This window comes from Monodon monoceros, unplaced genomic scaffold, assembly GCF_005190385.1.
Source record: "Monodon monoceros isolate NGI ecotype Baffin Bay Population unplaced genomic scaffold, NGI_Narwhal_1 Super_Scaffold_11, whole genome shotgun sequence".
NCBI classification, from domain to species: domain Eukaryota; kingdom Metazoa; phylum Chordata; class Mammalia; order Artiodactyla; family Monodontidae; genus Monodon; species Monodon monoceros.
Window position 1 is genome coordinate 109,402,681 of NW_021703767.1, and position 22,453 is coordinate 109,425,133.

A 22,453-nucleotide genomic window follows, 5' to 3' on the forward strand; every position below is an offset into this window, starting at 1 on the left:
ATATTGATTTGATTTTTGCATACTGCATAAATAAGGTATTCAATTTAATTTTTCCATAGAGACAGTCAAGTGTTAAAACACTATTAATAAAGTAGTTAATCATGGTACATCTCATGTAAGATATTTCACTTATACAACAAATTCTCACATATAAATTGTCTGTTTATCCATTAAGTTCTTGGGTATCTTGTACTAAATGTATCCTGGATTCTTTATATATTTTATTTCTCTTGTGACTGGCATCTTATTCCTATTTTATTTTTAGTGGGATTTGCTATTTATATTCATGCTGATTTTGCATTGAAAAAGCTATCTGGATTTTTAAAAATTACTTCCTGAAGTACATCCTTTAATAGAACTGATAATGAGGGAATGTGAGTGGCAAATTATCTTAGTCTTTGACTAAAAATACCCTCATTTTATCCATATCCTTGTGATATATTTTACTTGTGTATAAAAAATCTTGGTTGATCGATATTTACCTTCAGCATTGTGGGGATATTATTCTATAGTCTTTCGGGCTTTATTTTGGCTACTGACTGCTGTGAAACAATTTCTTTTTCTTTGTTGATTATGGACTTTTCTTTTTGGTAGCATTTATATATTCCTCTTTCCTCTTTATCTTCTTTTTATTTGTAATTTTAATAGAATATGGTCAAAGTGAAATACATTTTAATTATTATAATCAGGACTTTTTTAGTTCCTTTAATTTTAGGATTCACATCTTTTGTAATTTTGGAAAATACTCAGCTATTTTAAAAATTATGGCTTTTCACCAATTGTCTCATTCTCTTCTTCTGAAATTTCTATTTTTATATATGAGGTCTTTTCATCCTTTCTTCAATGTTTCTTAATCTTTCGTTCATATTTTTCATCTCTTCAACTTCTTATATTGAAATCTAAGTAATTCCCTCAGATATTTCTTCTAGCATACTGTCTCTTCCGCTATGTCTAATTTTCTTTTTATTGGAGTATAGTTGATTTACAATGTTGTGTTAGTTTCTGCTGTACAGCAGTGAATCAGTTATACACATGCATATACACATATCCACCCTTTCTTGGATTCTTTTCACGTATAGGTAATTACAGGGTATTGAGTAGAGTTCCCTGTGCTATACAGTAGATCCTTATTAGTGATCTATTTTTTATACAGTAGTGTGTATATGTCAATCCCAAGCTCCCAATTTATCCTTCACCCCCTTACACCCCTAGTAACCATAAATTTGTTTTCTACATCTGTGACTCTATTTCTGTTTTATAAATAACTTCATTTGTATCATTTTTTAGATTCCACATATAAGCAATATCATATGATGTCTGTCTTTCTCTGTCTGACTATTTTTTATATTTCTTCAGATACCCTTTGGATTTCTGGAATCTCTCTTTATATTGGCTTGAAATTTGTCTACCGTTTTTAAAATTTATACTATTTTTTTTCTTTGTGGCTTATATTATTTTATCTTTCAGTTATTTTAAACATAATTTCTTTGGAGTATTACAGAATATTGTTTTATGATCTCAAGCTCCAGGTAGGCGAACCCTCCTATTTGTTGTGTCTGCTGACTCTCACTCATGGGGAATTTTTTGCATTTTTGATTGCATGCTCATCTTCAGTAGAAAAAGGTTTTCCTTTAGCAAAATCATGAAGTTTGAGCTGTAAAAATCTCTCTAGAGAATATTTTGTATGTAACTCACTGGGAAATAACCTGAGAATAGTTTATACATTAACTTGTTGGTTGGTTTAAGGATTCCTCATCATTCTGGTAGTATATATTTCAACTCGATATTCACTCATGGTGCAGAGAACCCTTTTAGCTTCCTTCTTCTAGTGGTTGGAGAGTTTTTTAAAAATACCTTTCTGCTGAAGGGACTTTAGACAAAAATATCAATATAGTACTATCAATATCATTCAGGAATCCAAGGCCATATCTCATATTCCCATTGGACACTGAAACTCCATGCTCTGGCCATTAGGTTTCATGTGCATGTCCAAGTTTTTCCTGAGCCTACTCAAGTGACAACCCCTGAATTTATACATCTGATTTTCAGTTTACCTGACTTCTGTCACTTGGGGATATACTTTTCATTCTTAGGGATATATCTTTCACATATTTCATATATTGTTTTGTTTCAATTTAGCATTTCTGTGTGTTGTTATCAGAGAGGTTCAATATTGTCAGTATTAATGTATTTAGTTCTAAACAGAACACTAGTCAAAATAGAGCATGTATAATTTCTACATTTTCTTTATTGAAGTATAGTTAACTCACAATGTTGTGTTAATTTCAGGTGTACAGCAAAGTCCTAATTTATCTCCTTCTGCCATCCCATTTGGTAACCATAGCTTTGTTTTCTATGTCTGTGTGTCTATTTCTGTTTTGTAAGTAACTTCATTTATATCATTTTTATAGATTCCACATATAAGTGATATCATATGATTTTGTCTTCTCTGTCTGACTTACGTCACTTAATATGATAATCGCTACGTCCATCCATTTTCTACATTTTTTAAAACTATTAACTGCTTCTTTGTAGGCTACTATGGTCAATTTTGTAAATGAGGAGAGACCCTCAAGATGGCGGAGGAGTAAGACATGGAGATCAACTTCCTCCCCACAAATACATAAGAAATACATCTACATGTGGAACAATTCCTACAGAACACCTACTGAACACTGGCAGAAGACCTCAGACTTCCCAAAAGGCAAGAAACTCCCCACATACCTGGCCGTGTGGCTGACAGGGTCTTGGTGCACCGGGCAGGTGTCAGGCCTGTGCCTCTGAGGTGAGAGAGCCGAGTTCAGGACATTGGCCCACCAGAGACCTCCCAGCTCCATGAAATATCAAATGGTGAAAGCACTCCCAGAGATCTCCATCTCAACACTAAGACCCAGCTCCACTCAATGACCAGCAAGCTAGAGTGCTGTACACCCTATGCCAAACAACTAGCAAGACAGGAACACAACGCCACCCGTTAGCAGAGAGGCTGCCTAAAATCATACTAAGGTCACAGAGACCCCAAAACACACCACCAGACATGGTCCTGCCCACCAGAAAGACAAGATCCAGCCTCATCCACCAGAACACAGGCACCAGTCCCCTCTACCAGGAAGCCTACACAACCCACTGAACCAACCTTAACCACTGGGGGCAGACACCAAACACAATGGGAACTACGAACCTGCAGCCTACAAAAAGGAGACCCCAAACACAGTAAGTTAAGCAAAATGAGAAGACAGAGAAACACACAGCAGATGAAGGAGCAAGGTAAAAACCCGCCAGACCTAACAAATGAAGAGGAAATAGGCAGTCTACCTGAAAAAGAATTTAGAGTAATGATAGAAAAGATGATCCAAAATCTTGGAAATGGAATGGAGAAAATACAAGAAACGTTTAAACAAGGACCAAGAAGAACTAAAGAACAAACAGTGATGAACAACACAATAAATGAAATTAAAAATTCTCTAGAAGGAATCAATAGCTAAATAACTGAGGCAGAAGAATAGATAAGTGACCTGGAAGATAAAATAGTGGAAATAACTAGCACAGAGCAGAATAAAGAAAAAAGAATGAAAAGAATTGAAGTCAGTCTTAGAGACCTCTGGGACAACATTAAATGCACTAACATTTGAATTATAGGGGTCCCAGAAGAAGAAGAGAAAAAGAAAGTGACTGAGAAAATATTTGAAGAGATTATAGTTGAAAACGTCCCTAATATGGGACAGGAAATAGTCAACCAAATCCAGGAAGAACAGAGAGTCCCAGACAGGAAAAATCCAAGGAGAAACACGCCAAGACACATGTTAATCAAACTATCAAAAATTAAATACAAAGAAAATATATTAAAAGCAGCAAGGGAAAAACAACATACAAAGGAATCCCCATAAGGTTAACAAGTGATCATTAAGCAGAAACTAAAGCCAGAAGGGAGTAGCAAGACATATTTAAAGTGATGAAAGGGAAAAACCTACAACCAAGATTACTCTACCCAGCAAGGATCTCATTCAGATTCAATGGAGAAATTAAAACGTTTACAGACAAGCAAAAGCTAAGAGAATTTATCACCACCAAACCAGCTTACAACAAATGCTAAAGGAACTTCTTTAGGCATGAAACACAAGAGAAGGAAGAGACCCACAATAACAAACCCAAAACAATAAAGAAAATGATAATAGGAACACACATATCGATACTTACTTAAATGTAAATGGATTAAATGCTCCAGCCAAAAGACACAGACTGGCTGAATGGATACAAAAACAAGACCCGTATATATGCTGTCAGCAAGAGACCCACTTCAGACCTAGGGACACATACAGACTGAAAATGAGGGGATGGAAAAAGACATTCCATTCAAATGAAATCAAAACAAAGCTAGAGTAGCAATGCTCATATCAGAAAAAATAGACTTTAAAATAAAGACTATTACAAGAGACAAAGAAGGACACTACATAAAGATCAAGGGGTCAATCCAAGAAGAAGATAAAACAATTGTAGGTATTTATGAACCCAACATAGGAGCACCTCAATACATAAGGCAAATGATAACAGCCATAAAAGGGGAAATCAACACTAACACAATAAGAGTAGGGGACTTTAACACCCCACCTTCACCAATGACAGATCATCCAAAATGAAAATAAAGAAGGAAACACAAGCTTTAAATGATACATTAAACAAGATGGACTTAATTGATATTTATAGGACATTCCATCCAAAGCCAACAGAATACACTTTCTTTTCAAGTGCTCATGGGACATTCTCCAGGAAGACCATATCTTGGGTCACAAATCAAGCCTTGGTAAATTTAAGAAAATTGAAATTGTATCAAGTGTCTTTTCTGACCACAATGCTATGAGACTAGATATCAATTACAGGATAAAATCATGGAGGCTAAACAATACACTACTAAATAACCAAGAGATCACTGAAGAAATCAAAGTGGAAATCAAAAAATACCTAGAAACAAATGACAATGAAAACACGATGACCCAAAACCTACGGGATACAGCAAAATCAGTTCTAAGATGGAAGTTTATAACAATACAATCCTACCACAAGAAACAAGAAACCTCTCAAATAAACAACCTAACCTTACACCTAAAGCAATTAGGGAAAGAAGAAGAAAAAAACCCACAAAAAGTTAGCAGAAGGAGAGAAATCATAAAGACCAGATCAGAAATAAGTGAAAAAGAAATGAAGGACACAATAGCAAAGATCAATAAAACTTAAAGCTGGTTCTTTGAGAAGATAAACAAAATTGATAAACCATTAGGCAGACTTATCAAGAAAAAAAGGGAGAAGATTCAAAGCAATAGAATTAGAAATGAAAAAGGAGAAGTAACAACAGACACTGCAGAAACACAAAGGGTCATGAGAGATTACTACAAGCAACTATATACGAATAAAATGGACAACCTGGAAGAAATGGACAAATTCTTAGAAAAGTACAACCTTCCGAGACTGAACCAGGAAGAAATAGAAAATAAAAACAGACCAATCACAAACACTGAAATTGAGACTGTATTTAACTCTTCCAACAAACAAAAGACCAGGACCAGATGGCTTCACAGGTGAAGTCTATCAAACATTTAGAGAAGAGCTAACACCTATCCTTCTCAAACTCTTCCAAAATATAGCAGAGGAAGGAACACTCTCAAACTCATTCTACGAGGTCACCATCACCCTGATACCAAAACCAGACAAAGATGTCACAAAGAAAGAAAACTATAGGCCAATATCACTGATGAATATAGATGCAAAAATCCTCAACAAAATACTAGCAAACAGAATCCAACAGCACATCAAAAGGATCATACACCATGATCAAGTGGGGTTTACCCCAGGAATGCAAGGATTCTTCAATATACACAAATCAATCAATGTGATAAACCACATTAACAAATTGAAGGATAAAAACCATATGATCGTCTCAATAGAAGCAGAAAAAAGCTTTTGACAAAATTCAACACCCATTTATGATAAAAAGCCTCCAGAAAGTAGGCATAGAAGGAACTTACCTCAATATAATAAAGGCCATATATGACAAATCCACAGCCAAAATCATTCTCAGTGGTGAAAAACTAAAACCATTTCCTCTAAGATCAGGAACAAGACAAGGCTGTCCACTCTCACCACTCTTATTCAACATAGTTTTGGAAGTTTTAGCCACAGCAATCAGAGAAGAAAAGGAAATAAAAGGAATAAAAATTGGAATAGAAGAAGTAAAGCTGTCACTGTTTGCAGATGACATGATACTATACATAGAGAATCCTAAAGGTACCACCAGAAAACTCCTAGAACTAATCAATGAATTTCATAAAGTAGCAGGATACAAAATTAATGCACAGAAATCTCTTGCATTCCTATACACTAATGATGAAAAATCTGAAAGAGAAATTAAGGAAACACTCCCATTTACCACTGCAACAAAAGAATAAAATACCTAGTAATAAACCTACCTAAGGAGACAAAAAACTTGTATGCAGAAAGCTATAAGACACTGATGAAAGAAATTAAAGATGATACAAACATATGGAGAGATAAACCTTGTTCTTGGATTGGAAGAATCAACATTGTGAAAATGACTATACTACCCAAAGCAATCTACAGGTTCAATGCAATCCTTATCAAACGACCAATGTCATTTTTCACAGAAGTAGAACAAAAAATTTCACAATTTGTATAGAAACACAAAAGACCCCAAATAGCCAAAGCAATCTTGAGAAAGAAAAACGGAGCTGGAGGAATCAGGCTCCCTGACTTCAGAGTATATTACAAAACTACAGTAATCAAGACAGTATGGTACTGGCACAAGAACAGAAATATAGATCAATGGAACAGGACAGAAAGCCCAGAGATAAACTCACGCACATATGGTCACCTTATTTTTGATAAAGGAGGCAAGAATATACAATTCTGGAGAAAAGACAGCCTCTTCAATAAGTGGTGCTGGGAAAACTGGACAGGTACATGTAAAAGAATGAAATTAGAACACTCCCTAACATCATACACAAAAATAAACTCAAAATGGATTAAAGACCTAAATGTAAGGCCAGACACTATAAAACTCTTAGAGGAAAACATAGGCAGAACACTCCATGAGATAATTCACAGCAAGATCCTTTTTGACCCACCTCCTAGAGAAATGGAAAGAAAAACAAAAATAAACAAATGGGACCTAATGAAATTTAAAAGCTTTTGCACAGCAAAGGAAACCATAAACAAGACAAAAAGACCACCCTCAGAATCGGAGAAAATATTTTCAAATGAAGCAACTAACAAAGGATTAATCTGCAAAATATACAAGCAGCTCATGCAGCTCAGTATCAAAAAAACAAACAACCCAATCCAAAAATGGGCAGAAGACCTAAGTAGACATATCTCCAAAGAAGGTATACAGATTGCCAACAAACACATGAAAGAATGCTCAACATCACTAATCATTAGATAAATGCAAATCAAAACTACAATGAGGTATCACCTCACACCAGTCAGAATGGCCATCATCAAAAAATCTACAAAAATAACTGCTGGAGAGGGTGTGGAGAAAAGGGAACCCTTTTGCACTGTTGGTGGGAATGTAAATTGATACAGCCACTATGGAGAAGAGTATGGAGGTTCCTTAAAAAACTAAAAATAGGGCTTCCCTGGTGGCGCAGTGGTTGAGTGTCCGCCTGCCGATGCAGGGGACGCGGGTTCGTGCCCCGGTCTGGGAAGATCCCACATGCCGCGGAGCGGCTGGGCCCATGAGCCATGGCCGCTGAGCCTGCGCGTCCGGAGCCTGTGCTCTGCAACGGGAGAGGCCACAACAGTGAGAGGCCCGCGTACCGCAAAAAAAAAAAAAAAAAAAAGAAAAACTAAAAATAGAAGGACCGTACGACCCATCAATCCCACTCCTGGGCATATACCCTGAGAAAACCATAATTCAAAAAGAGTCATGTACCACAATGTTCATTGCAGCTCTATTTACAATAACCAGGACATGGAAGCAATCTTAGTGTCCATCGTCAGATGAATGGATAAAGAAGGTGTGGCACATATATACAATGGAATATTACTCAGCCATAAAAAGAAACGAAATTGAGTTATTTGTAGTGAAGTGGATGGACCTAGAGTCTGTCATACAGAGTGAAGTAAGTCCAAAAGAGAAAAACAAGTACTGTATGCTAACACATATATATGGAATCTAAAAGAAAAAAAAAAGCTTCTGAAGAACCTAGGGGCAGGACAGGAATAAAGACGCAGACGTAGAGAATGGACTTGAGGACAAGGGGAGGGGAAAGGGTAAGCTGGGACGAAGTGAGAGAGTGGCATGGACATATATACACTACCAAATGTAAAATAACTAGTGAGAAGCAGCTGCATATCACAGGCAGATCAGCTGGGTGCTTTGTGACCACCTAGCGGGGTCACATAGGGAGGGTGGGAGGGAGACGCATGAAGGAGGAGATATGGGGATATATGTATATGTATAGCTGATTCACTTTGTTATAAAACAGAAACTAACACACCATTGTAAAGCAATTATACTCCAAAAAAAATGTTAAAAAAATTTTATAAATGATATATGGACTATTTAAAACAAAGAGAAAAATCTCTATACATTAACACCAGTTTATTTAATCAGGTTAGGTATGCTCCTTAAATTCAGTTTTAAAACTTTATACTTGATTTGCTAGGCCAAGAATTCTGTGAAATTCTCTTACCAATATTATTTTTTCCTATATTTTTTCAATAGTTTTTGTTTTATACTTTGTTAGTATATTTTATTGAGCTTTTTCTTAGTAAAAAAATAACCTTATGTGTTTCATTTATGTTTAAAGGCTTAAATTCAAACTTGATTCATTTTGATGTTCTGAGTCCTCCTTTCTTTCTGCTTGCATTTGTTTGATAGATATCTAAATACCTTTAAAGATTCCAAGTCAATATTAAGTGTTTCTCTTATCAACACCATATGATTTAATCTGGTTTTTGGACCCTAACTGATATGAATATATATTATTTGCAAATTTGCTATTGTTATGGCAGATATGTTTGGATCATCTGTCATCTTATTTTATAATTAAGAAATTGATTTCTAAAATTTTTTACTGCTGTTTCCTTTGTTTGATATACAATTTTTATTTATTTTAATTTATTCACTCTGATAATTTAGAAGAAATATGTACTATATTTTAATATATTTCAATAATGTGTATACCCATATTTCTAAATTAGTAGATTAAAAAACCCAAACAATATACATTGTCTCCCTGTACATCTTTATAGTAGTTATAGTTTGACAACTTTTATATATCCATCACTATTTTTCTAGTCAAAGTATAAACTTGTTTTTGAGGTAATGTTGATAATTTATATTTTCCTCAAATTAAACAATTTCTTAATGCTTCCCTCATCATTTTATGTATTTGTAGGGTCTTTTTTTTCTTGATCAGACTTGCTTAGGGGTCTATTTTACTGCTTTTAACTATTGTTTTACCATTAATATCTGATTCCTAGATTTACCTGTCAAGTCTACAGCTTTTCTTTTAAAAGCATATTAATTATTTTCTCTTCTTATCTATGTTATTTTGTTCCTCTTGCTTTCCTTATGTTTGTATACTTTTTTCTAACTTCATTAGTTCTATGCATTTTTCAGTAAAGTTCAATAAATGCACTTCAGAACAGATTTGCCCTCACTCTCCTGAGTTTTGATTGTAATAATCTTATTGTTGGCATTTTCTAATTATGTGATATTTAAATTTTAAATTTCCTCTTTGTCCAAAGAGTTATTAATGATACTTTTTTTTACCTTTCATTTAATTAGCTTTTTGAAATATCTTTCTATTAATCACTAGCTTATTTTCTATGGTTAGAATATGTGATCTGCTCAATTTTTACTTTGTAGAGTTCATAAAAATTTGTTAACATTTCAAGATGACATGAAAATACTGTGTATTCTGTTGTGTCTTTTCTCTTTCTAACAGTCTATATTATTGAAGACTGTCTAAGTGTTTTTAAAAAATCAATAATCGTTGTGGCTTAATGGTTATTACTGAAATAATAAAGTGTATTTCTTGTTCCTACAATAGTCTAATATGGCTGTGATTGGTCTGGTGATGTGTTCTAAGAAATGACTCAGGGATCCAGCTTCCTTTTGCCCCCCTAGGGCAGTACCACTCAAAGGATAGCAGTCTACAAATTATCTGTCTGCAACAAAATTAGGAGCTTGTGGCAGAGTATAAATCAACTGCATTACTTAACACACTGTTTAGTTCACATCAACAGGAAATAACAATACCAGTTGCATCCACCGTACCTTGAAGACTTTTTCCAGTTCTGATCACATGTCATGCTGTTTCTCTTGGTACATTTCAGAAGCGTACATGAACATAAAATCAGATGCTTGGCCAGTATTATTTTCTTAGAGTCTTCAACTTCTCAGAGGCTTCTGAATAGCATAACATCAATTCTCTAAACTTGAATCTCATTCTGATGTGTATCATTAGTCCTATTTTACATAAAATTGTGATGTTTACTCTAGATTTTTAGAGTTTGGGGGCTTAAAAAGTTTCTTCATTTTTTTTTCCTCCAGGGGCTGGCATTTTTCTGGAATATAATATTTTTGTCACTCATTCAGATAAATGGTTTATTTTTTTTCCTTTTTAATGACCCAACATGAGTCTTGCACAGCAACTCGAAAAATTCATTTTCAAACTCATGATTCTCAAAGAGCCACCCCAAGAATTTCCAAGCACATAAACAAACCCATCTTATAGAATCTCTGCAATAACTCAGCTTAAAGTTAGGAATATAAACATAAAAACTAGTGGGCCATAAAAATCTGAAGAAGCAAGTTTACTGCAATCAGCCTTGCAAGAGTAAATATTTTCTCAGTTCAGTTCAAGCAATTTTACATTTAACTTATGCTTGATTTTCCATTTTGAAGAATAATTGTAATCATTTGTCTAACCTTCTCTGCTGCATAATAGTGTGTTTTAAATTGGTTTGCTATATTTGTGTAGCTTTGCCAATAACAAATTCTTGATTTGTGGCAGAATGTGTGGTAAAGGCAAAACCCAGGCTTGGCTTCTAGAAAATGCAGTGAAGCTCCCATTCCTCTATATTTGGAGCACCTTAAAAAAGACAAATTACTCCATAGCATCTGAAAGACTGCTATCTAAGTGCTATATACTGCACATTTTCAAAGGTATGGATCATTTTTATTATTTTTTTCTGGAAAACTTGACCAGGTTATCTCTATTTTGGTCCCAATCACTGGCTCTTTGCTGTCATTACTTTTTAATCCTAACATCAGTTTTTAAATGTCACATTAGACCTATATGATAATATGTATTATTCTTTTGAAGCAGTTGGGACAATTTCAAAGTTATTACAAGGACTCAGTTTTCACTACATTATCACTGTGTCTCCCTTTTATGACCAATGTATGTTTTACTACCTTGTTTTTATTCATTGTCCATATCTTTCATTTTTTAGGTGTAGAAATGATAGATTGCTGTGTCATGGAAATTGAGTTTATTTTCTTCAGGCAGAAACTTTTCAACCTTTTAGCCCTCTTTAAAGATGAATACCTTCTTTCTCAAAAATACTCAACCTTAGTAGCCAGTGTCTTTTCATGCTCACCCAAGAAACTTGACTGGAAAGCAATTCCTTCTATTTGGTCAAATTTCTGGATCCACAAGGGATGAACAGAACTTAGTCTTGTGCTCTTACAGTATAGATTGTGATGGCAATACATTGGTATCCACAAGGTTTAATGTCAGAAATATTTTCATATTTTTATGTTTTATATTGGTACATGGACAGATGTTTTCTTCTTTTCTTGGCTTTTTCTCTAGATTTTCATAAATCTATGTTTGAAAAGAGTTGAGAAAAATCTGCAAGACAACTTAATACAAAAAAGAATGGAGCACTGCAGAATTTTGTCACCCCTAATTGACTTCATCTTCTTTTAACTACAGCAAGACCTGGTTAGCATATTATTTCAAGATGGCTTATTTTCTCTATTTATGTCACCCCATAGCAGCTAGCACAGCATTCATTATATGGTAGATGTAAAATTAAATATGCTTCTAAACTCACTTGTGGGTGAAGGATAGTCTTATTTTAGGCTGCAGTCAAGAAGTTCTGATGGCCTTATCGAGAACTGACAACAGAGTTTCCCTACTGTAGAAGGAATGATCAGCAATGCTAGAACCCTTAGCCTCAAGGGTTCTGGGGTGGGGAGGTTCTGTACATCTCAGTGACATAGTGACCACAGGGTATAGTTGAAAGGACAATGAGTCAGCAGGGCTGGGTGGTAATGCTGAGATTCTGTCTCAACCCTTTGAGTTTGGGTTTCAACTATGACCTCGGGAGGCAGGACTGGATTGTCACTGAGAGTACTTTCTGCCTCTACAATCATTGAGTTTATAACAGACCCTTGAAATGTGTCATTTCTGAAGCTGGATATTTCTCAGTCTAGTTCTAAATTATGACAAATATTTTAAATTATTTAATTAACGAAATCACTGGGTGACCCACCTATTCACTATCACATATCTGATCTACACATAATCACTGAGTATTTTCTAGTGTAGGGACTCTGCTCTTCTAAACAACCTCAGCTACAAAGACTGATGATACATTCCTTCCCTGTATAGGCAGTTGGCACCTTTGGGTACTTTTGAGTTTCAATTCTTACTTTACTGCATCCTAATCTATCTGTGATCCTGCTGAGCACCCCGGATTTCTATCTCCTTAAAGATCTATCCTGAATAGTAGAAGCATGTCTCCTGAGCCGTGTGGCTTATTCTTTTATTAAGGCTAATCCTTGGGGCATAAACACGTACATACATACATCCCTTCAGATCTGTCTCTGTAATTTCCATTCCTCCTTTCTATCATTGCTAGCCTCATCTTTTTTTTTTTTTTTTTCCGGTACGCGGGCCTCTCACTGTTGTGGCCTCTCCCGTTGCGGAGCACAGGCTCCGGACACGCAGGTTCAGCGGCCACGGCTCACGGGCCCAGCCGCTCCGCGGCATGTGGGATCCTCCCGGACCGGGGCACGAACCCGTGTCCCGTGCATCAGCAGGCGGACTCTCAACCACTGCGCCACCAGGGAAGCCCTAGCCTCATCTTTTGAGCCTAAAACTTCTTCTAGTCCATTTTCTGCCTTCCAGAAAGTCATGCAGCCATTTGTTAAGTGCCTATCTTATTCTTGAAACACAACTCAAATATTTTGCCAGTTCATACCAAAAAGAAGAATGTAATTCATTTCACTGAAAGTACTGTCTCCTTTTTTTTCTCCTTCTCTTACCCTACATGGATATCTCTACCTCTGGCTTTCCCTTTCTCTATCCCAAACACCTGAAAGATCCCCTTTCAACTGCCCCTCTTCTCTCCCCTCCACTTAATCTTTCAGCAACCAATGTGACAAAGAGCTCTCATGTGTTAATGGACAACTGTGACTAATTGATAGTGACTAACCACCAGGAGAAGTGTGTGAAGAAAGAAGAAAAGGTTACATCCAGGCTTATTGGGAAGGAGTTCTAAGGTCAGTATAGGTAAAGTTTGCTGTGGGCATGGGATAACTAAATGCATTTGGAGTCTTTCTACTCTGCCCAAGGACTACTCACTATGGGACAGTCCAGTTTGAGCGCCTTATAAACAATGAAGTGTTATGTGATGTAATATATTATTTTTACTATTCCAGCCTCCTTTGTAATACATAAGGTCTATTTCTTGGTGAACTGGAAGATTTTAGTGATGATACTATATGGTATAGGTATTGTAGCTTTCGTCTTGTTGTAAATTGTATAAACAACAAGTAACAAGAATAGAGTCTGGCCACTTGTGGAGGAAGATGCCTCCGACAAGTAAGAGTCAATTACTCCTAAGATATTTCCTAACTTTGAAACACTGTGACTCTAGGACAGATTTGTAGATATATTTCTATTATTATCCAAAGGGCAGTGGTTACCTACAGATCAGGGGTTGGCAAACATTTTTTTGTAAAGAGCCAGACGGTAAATATTCTAGACTTTGTGGGCCACTTATGAGATCTTGATTGCATATTATTCTTTCTTTTAAACATCCTTTAAAAATGGAAAAACTATTTTTAGTGTATAGACTTTAAAAGTTTGCCAACTTCTGCTTCCGATCACAAACACAGAAATTGCTATACATAGATCTTTATGAGTTTGCTCCCCTAGACAAGAATATTCTCACTAAAATGGACTTAAATATTCAATTACAAAATTTAATTTAAAGATATCCCAAGATAATGTGATAGAAAAATACAGTTATTTTATGGTTAACAAAGCTTTGATTTTTATCCTCATAAACAGTGTAAGAAGAATATATTAAAAATGAAAAATAAAGTTATTAAAAATGAAAAATAAAATTATTAAAAATATTCCTATCTGGACAAGTCCCAAGAGAGTAAAAGTTTTGAATCACAATGTAAAAATGATCATCTTCAGTATAACCCAGCTTACTCTTTACTTGAAACTCATTGTTGTGTTCACACCTATACCTTCTTACTAAATACATCAATTTTCAACAAAAGCAGTTTTAAAAAAATTCCGTTCTGGTAATAACAGACAGTAACATGTATCAAATCAACATTCAGAATGCTGCTGGACAGCGGTGAGAATCAGATACCATTAAAAAAGTACTCCCATTGTAGATATTAGATAAAACCTTTTCATCTAGGGAAGAGAAAAACAGATGCTTTCAGAAACACCGTAATTAGTTGGGAGAGCCCAAACATTCATTAGAGATGACCTAAATGAATAGAAAACTTGATTTGTAGCAGGTTTTGATATTATGTTCAATCATTCATAACTGTGAACAAAAAGGATGCACTACTTGTAAATCATATATTAATTGAATATAGGTGACCAATTGGAAACTAACCAAAGTTGCTGTCTTGCCTTTTCTGAAACTCTACCGCCTCATATGTAGTGCACATATACTGATAACTAATTTGGTAATTCTGAAACAAAGTATATATATAGTTTTAAGTCTTTTCAAGTCTACGTAAGAAGGTCTCTTTTTAGTTTAGCAGACTGTCCATAGTAGGAGAGAATTATGATTTAGCTGTGAAATGTAAATAAGGCTAAGAGACATGTATCAGTGAATTTCTCAAACCATTTTGTGTCGGAGAGCCTTATCAATTATTTGTATATGTGGTTTATTATTTTTATTTTACTCCTTTTTTCCATCTATAAAAAATAATCAATTGATAAGTAAACTGAATAAAGATCCATTACAATTCACAAATACACATTCAAGAACAAGAACTGCTTGATATCACTTAAAAAACTCCTGAACAGAAAGTTTCTGTAACTTTTTGTGTTCCAAAGGAAACCCAACGTACTCATATCTCAAAAACCTTTTGGTGCAGACTTGTGTTTTAAACAAATGGAGAAAAATCAATTCCAATGTTCTCTCTTCTAAGGGAGTTTTTTTATTTAATGCTTTCAATATTAATTTCTTCCCAATTTATGAATTGCTTTATTTGTGAAAAATTACTCTGGGCCAAATACTAAAGCAAGCCTTTAGTATGGAAAGGTAACTGGGTTTCAGTCTCACTAGTTTTTGTGTTTTTATTTAACTTGGTAAAATGTATTTTCATTCAACAAATGTTAATTACTCACTAATTAGATGTAAAATCCTAAGTTATAATAGGCATGTTATGAGATACCAAGATAGATCAGGGATGGTCCTTGTCCTAAAAATGCTTAGCTCTAGTAAGTATGACAATTGAGACATCCAAAACAGTATTGAAATAAGCAGACCTATCATTTGAAATATTATTAAAAAAATGAAACAATTTCTATGCTGATTGTTCAATATCTTCGTCTTGCTGTATAATGATTGAGCGGCTATTGTCTAGATGTGTCCTTTATAGCTTTCTTGTTACATATGTGACAATAAGAAAGCGCTCTCTTAAAATCAGTTGCTGACACATGAAGAAGAAACAGGCGCACAGATGTGTACGGAGCAAGAAGTTCATAAACTATAAATAGATTGCCAAGCAACTCTGAAGCCAATTATGAAAATGGAACATTAATAGAAGTGCTTTGAAAACTTGCCACATTTCTAAGGTAAATCATTCAACCTTTTTAAAGATTTGCTAATGCTCTAGTGCTTTTATACATGTTATTTACCTAGATAAAGAAACTTGTGATAGTGTTTTATCGTTCTCTCTTATTTAGAAATGATTTTCTATTCTGTGGAGTGTGTAAGTTATTATTACACATTTGGGGAGCAATTAAAGTTCTACCTCATCATTACAGTGACTCCTTCTAGACAGAACCATAAACAAACAGCCTAGTCCTCTGTATGAGGCAAGGAGGCACATGTTTGATTAATGGTTGGCACCAATGACACCTGGAATCCAAACAGTTGGAGTCATACCTCAGGAAATGCTTCAAGGACATGAGGAAGCACCATCTGAAGCAACACAGATGCTGATAAAAGGAGAAACAGTTACATCCAGGATGAAAACTGTGAATAAAGGAAGTAACAGAATTTAAATAGAAACCAGAGGGCAGAATGCAGAGCAGGAAAGGGGCTAAAAAAGAACAAAACAGTGGACCTGGCAAGCAGCACCTTCTCTCATGAGTCATCCCATAGTTCTGCCTCTTCCCGCCCCCCGCTCTTAGAGTCTCTGGCTGGCTCCTTTTCAGTCTCCCCTCCTCCAGATGGAGGTCCCTTAATCATTCTCTCCTTTGACCTCTACTCTTCCCTTAGTTAACTGAAGTGTCTCCACAGCTTGCTCATTTAGGGTTTCTTTCTTCCTTGCTTTTTCTTTTTCATTCTTTTTTTTCTAGAGGATGAGACCCACATTTCGAATATTTAAAAAAATATATGAATTCATTTAAAAGAACTGGATATTTATATCTGGATAGTGGTATTTAGACTGATAACATTTTAGTGAGTCAAAAGTCACTTATGAAATGGGTCTATTAGTGTGAATCCCACATGGCCATGTTGGTCATGGCAGGATTTCTAAGGAAATAGAGATTACAATTGTGCATCAGTTATGTTCAGGTGCCTTTTCTAAGGTTCAGTTTATTTGTATCTAAAGTGAAGCTGATACTGCATTTTTGAGGGTGGAAATTTACCTCACTGAGAGCTGAGATTTTGAAATGACTACTTATATGAAGGAATTGTTTTATATCCATGTTTTATAAAAAAGGTTTTTTTTTTCTTTTGATATGTTTTCAAAATTATGCTCTGATGTAGCTTGGACATGTATTTTCCAGTCCCCAAAGAAGATTTATATCAAAAGAAAGAAAAGCACATGATCCTACTAATGATGGTTACTGAGGAAACAGACAATATAAAATGATTTTATATGACTCTCAGCTAAGCTAGTGATTTGAAAGTAGGAGAAAAAGCTTAAAGTAGTTTTCTTCAGAAAGTAAAAACAGAGAAGTATCCAGATAGACATAAACTATACTCTTTGAAAGACACAACGATTACAAATATTCATGTTGCTGGTGAGTGAATGTATCATATAGCTATGATTTCTAGCCAGCCTCATGAGTAAAAAACGTGGCTTCTCTTTAGAAGAGAAGAATTAGGGAGAAACTGAATAGTAAGTGCTAGTAAAGCCTTTGTCAGTCAAAGTCTCTTTGGTAAGAGACATAAAGCTCATAGTAAATGAAGAGTTCTGTAATCAATGAGGTGGAAAATCTTTCAGAAGACCTATAGTGACTTAGTCCTACTCAAGATTAGGGTCACACTCTACTATTTTATTGACAATAGTGAAGGATTTTTATAAACACTTTTTAGAAAGTTATCTATGTTTTAATACATAAATCCTTAAGTTAAGTCATGATTTGTTTTCTTAGTTGACAGTCATAGATCATGTTCACTCAGTGGATTATTATCCACTTGGTGACAACATACTTTAATCAATGGGGGAAAAAATCACCTCCTGACTCCCCAAGCATTGGCTGTGCAAAACCTAGTTTATTTGCGCAGTCTGTTATCAACTTAACAAAAAGTTATTTGAGTCTATGCCCTAGGTATTGGGGATACAATGATAAACAAGAAAACACAGTTTCTCCTCTTATGGAGAGGGAAAGAGAAAATCAAATCACAATGTATTCTAAGAAGGGAAATCCATAAAGAACACATAATTCTGCTTCGGATAACCAGGAAAGGGGTTGGTGTTTTGGCAGTGAGTTGCAATAAGATACAATTAAAACTTTTTAAGCAAGTGAACAGAGTGGTCAGACTTACAATTAGAAAGACCTTGTTGGCTACAATGTGGGTGATAGAATAGAGGATGACAAGAGTGGAAACAGGAGTATCTTTTGTAGTTTTTCAGGCCCTTGATGATAATATCCTAGCCTAGGGTGGTGATAATAAGTAAGGAGAGAAAAGAAGAGACTCAATAATATTTGGGAATAAGCAAGAAGCTTTGGTAATTTATTAGATATGAGGGGTGAGGGAAAGAGAGGACTCTAGAATGACATTCAGATCTTGGGTACCTGAGCAGATGCTCAATCAAGGATATTCAGTAAGTAGTTGGATCTATAATCTGAGACCAAAAATACAGACAACTGAGGTGCCATCACAGAGATGGTGCTATGTAGTCTATGGCAGGGGTTAATATTACCTAGAAAGCAGCACAAGTGCTTTTAATGGTTGCTAATGGGAAGAACATGGCAAACTAATAGGCATTCCCCAGGCTTGAAAACTGGCTTTTCACTTTCATTGGTTTCCAAGAAAATCCTTCATGAAAGAATTCATTAATTTTATGAATTTATTTTAAAATTAATTATTTAAAAATAGTTGTAGGGCTTCCCTGGTGGCGCAGTTGTTGAGAGTCCGCCTGCCGATGCAGGGGACACGGGTTCGTGCCCCGGCCCGGGAAGATCCCACATGCCGCGGAGCGGCTGGGCCCGTGAGCCATGGCCGCTGAGCCTGCGCGTCCGGAGCCTGTGCTCCGCAACGGGAGAGGCCACAACAGTGAGAGGCCCGCGTACCGCAAAAATAAAAAACAAAAAAAAACGTTGTAAAATTATGAAAACTACTAACCTTATTGTGAGTACACTCTAAATGGAAATATAAATCATATTTCAAAAGCATGTTTCTCTCATTTTTAAATATATTTAAGCATAACATTTGAAAACAAGGCATATTATCAATCTTAGATGGTTTGATTATAACAGGAATTCTAAATAGGTAGTCACCAAATATTCATACAAAAACCACTTGTGGTCTCCATAAATTTAGGCTCAAGGGAGTTCCATAATAACTAACTATAAGCAGTTCATTTGATTCACTGAAGACAGCCATGACATAGTTATTTTTACTTGCCCTGATTGACAACTTTCCTTGACCACTGATGAGCAAGTTATAGTCAGTGAACTTTCAGATAAGATGACTTAATTATTTTAATTTACATAATTTATAATAAGGCTTTTCCCAACATTTTACTCTAACTCATCATCAGTTTGCTCTTGATTTCCCAGTGTTTATCTTTGACCCATACTTATCTTTTGAACTCTAGACAAATTGGGTAGGATGTTATTTTGAGATATAATTTAAAGTTTTCTCCTCAACACTTTCTTATAATTTTTTGCTCTGCTACCTATTCAGTCATAATAATTCATTATCTCAGGGGAGGGATGATACAACAGAAAGCAGAAGTAAATCTTGAGACTTTTCGATTTCGACAGCCTATCTCTCATGAGAGTGTAGGGAAGAACTGAGAACGTAAAAAATGGATTTAGAAGGACCTATGATTAGTCAAAGGGCCTGGGTTTTCCATTATTGAGACTAGATTAAGTGTCTCTTGGCTGGGAAAGAAAATGAGTCAGAGGAGAAGCAGAGAAAGCTGAAACATTAATGGATCCCTGAGATAGATCTCTGTGCACTCCTCTCTCTCATTCACCCCACCACACCCAAACCAGAACCCAGTCTTAAGGCCGCCTCTGCAAGGAGAACCTATTCCCCAGACCCTCTCCAGACTTACACACCTGTGCATCAAGACTTACTAAAAGGCAACATTAATGAAAACAATGAAGTACTGACTAATATACATCAATGATATAGAAAAGAGAGCCCAATGCAATACAGACACTTGATAAATGATAGTATTAGCACTGTCAACCAATGGGGAAAGGACAAGTCTTAGCAACAAAACTACTGGGTCAATTAAAATATCAATATTGGAAAAATTGAGATTTTACTCCTACCTCAAATCAAAATATAAATTACAGGTGTATAGCTTGGTGACTATAGCTGGCAATATTGTATTGTATACTTGAAAGTTGCTTAAGAGAGTAGATCTTAAAAGTTGTCACCACACACACACACACACACACACACACGTTACCTGTGAGTTGATAGATATGTTAACTAACCTTATTCTGGTAACTGTTTTGCAATATATATGGATATCAAAACATCACCTTGTACACCTGAAACATGAACATTGTTATACGTTAATTACATCTCAATAAACCTGGGAAAAAAAGATCTTTCCCTAAATATTTGAAATGGTTACCTCTTTTCCTAAACCTGCAAGGCAGCCTTCACTACAGGGAATGATTAGATGCAGACGTTTTCAAAGAATCTGTATTAATTGCTGCTGCAGTGTTGCTTACTAGAAGATGTCCTTACCCATGGCAATTGCTATACGTGTGCTCAGAGGATAGGAAAAGCCCGAGAAGCAGCTAATGGCGCTTTGTAGAGTGTGCCAAGACTATCTGTGAATTTGTGGTTGCATCATTAGCTGTAAGACACATTTGAATCACTCTCTGCCACACTCATATTTGGCTTCAAGCATTTCCTCCAGAAAGTTCTTCTCCATTGCTGACTGACTCCAAGCTCACTTGGCTGTCTGTGTAATGCTATTGCTTCTTAATTTTTTTTTTTGCTTGTTTTGTCAAGCTGCTTCAAGGTTGCTATAAAATGTTTTCTGACACTCCATTCTTGCTTTTGGTCCATGATACTCAGTCTGTTGTGAAATATAAAAATGTTTGGTAACCGTAAGTCTGGAGAAAGCTTATGGAAGGGATTAATTTGACAGTTCCAAATGTGAATTTTGAGTCCAATTCTCATTGTAAAATTTGACATTTTACTGTCTTTTTTGAGACTTCTTTTCTTTCAGTATTGTATTTTCATTTTACTTTTTTAACTCAAAGCAAATTAGTGACGTGGTGATTTTCCCAGGAAGGAGACTCCCCACAGAATACATACTGTAGCAACATCAAACATGGCCTGTGAAACCACCGAAGCTAGGGGTGTTAATCTGGGTTGGAGGTCCGGACCTAAAAAGTCAAGTCTTCTATTCTCAGTTACAGTTTCATATATCAGCATAAACCAAGAGCCAAGATGATCTGGGTTTCTGTTTTCAGTATATAACTTACTTCTGTGAGATGATATTGAGCTATTTATGTAATAAAAATCTAGACATTAAATCAATACAACTTTTCTGTGATTGTGTTTGTTGTTGTGTTGCTAATGCTGAAGAAAAAGTTTTACACTGGAATTTTTAAAAATGTAATTCTATGTCAACAACCAAGTAACAACATCAAACAATATTCCCTGATCTCATTTTTTTAAATCATTGTGTTATCTCAGGAATAGCATGATATAAACACAAAATGCTTTCCCCCTGGGGTTTACACCAATAGCAATTTCTAGGGAACTTATTAGGATGGCGTTTCACCAGCCAACTTGTAGGAGAGACCAGAAGATATCTGAAGGAGAGAAACTGGAAGTATACAAGCTAATTCCTAGATCAGAGATAGAGGGAGGGTGGCAATTTTGAATACAATGGAGTATCTGTCTCCAGTTTTCCTAGAGAGGAGTGAGAGAGAGGTGCAAGAGGGTGGTCAGTGAAAAAAGCTGCCAACTATATAATAAAAAAGTTTACCTCTTTTTCCCCACCAGTCACCTGGGTATTGATGTAGGAGATACAAAGGAGAGTCCTTTAGCCGCCTCTGGTCTCCCTGAGAACATCTGACAACATGGGAAAAGCAGAACATGATCAGCCTTAGGGGTCGGAGCAAGACACAAGACCAGCTGCCTCTTGAGCAGATCGTTGTAGCTCCCAGGTATTAACTGAGCAGTTAGGGTAGAAAAAGCAAGAGGTCTGCACTCACACACATGTGAAGAGCCTGGTGCATGGTAAAGAAAGTCGATCCAGAAAACTGTTTGTTTCTGCTCTTCTGTTCCTCCCAGGCCAATATGACCTGGGAAACGCAGATTGCATAATAATTGAAATACCCTCTTGAGAAAAAGCAGACACACTCTTCTACTTTCCCTTGGCCCATATTCACAATTTTCCATGCTTTTAGATAATGTTTCTTATATACACAACACTTCTCTGCTTCCTGAACCTCTCCAACCCTGTTTATTCCCATCGGTCAAGGAACAGTACTCATGTAAACCTTAATTCTAAGTCACATCCTTTATCACAATATTGATCGTT

At 35.7% G+C, this 22,453-nt stretch overlaps 1 protein-coding gene across 3 annotated transcripts in view; it reads right to left on the minus strand.

The window, feature by feature from the left end:
* MME (membrane metalloendopeptidase) overlaps positions 1–22,185 on the minus strand; it is a 334,644-nt gene extending 312,459 nt beyond the window's left edge. For 2 of the 3 annotated variants that reach the window (XM_029214056.1, XM_029214055.1), the window contains exons 1-3: positions 22,125–22,185; positions 21,896–21,981; positions 20,379–20,435 (exon numbers count right to left, since the gene is read on the minus strand). The gene's annotated coding sequence lies outside the window, so the exon portion shown is untranslated. Of the gene's footprint in view, positions 1–20,378; positions 20,436–21,895; positions 22,061–22,124 lie in introns of those variants that run through there. The other variant, XM_029214058.1, reaches the window with a different exon arrangement.
* Between the last annotated feature and the right edge of the window lie 268 nt (positions 22,186–22,453).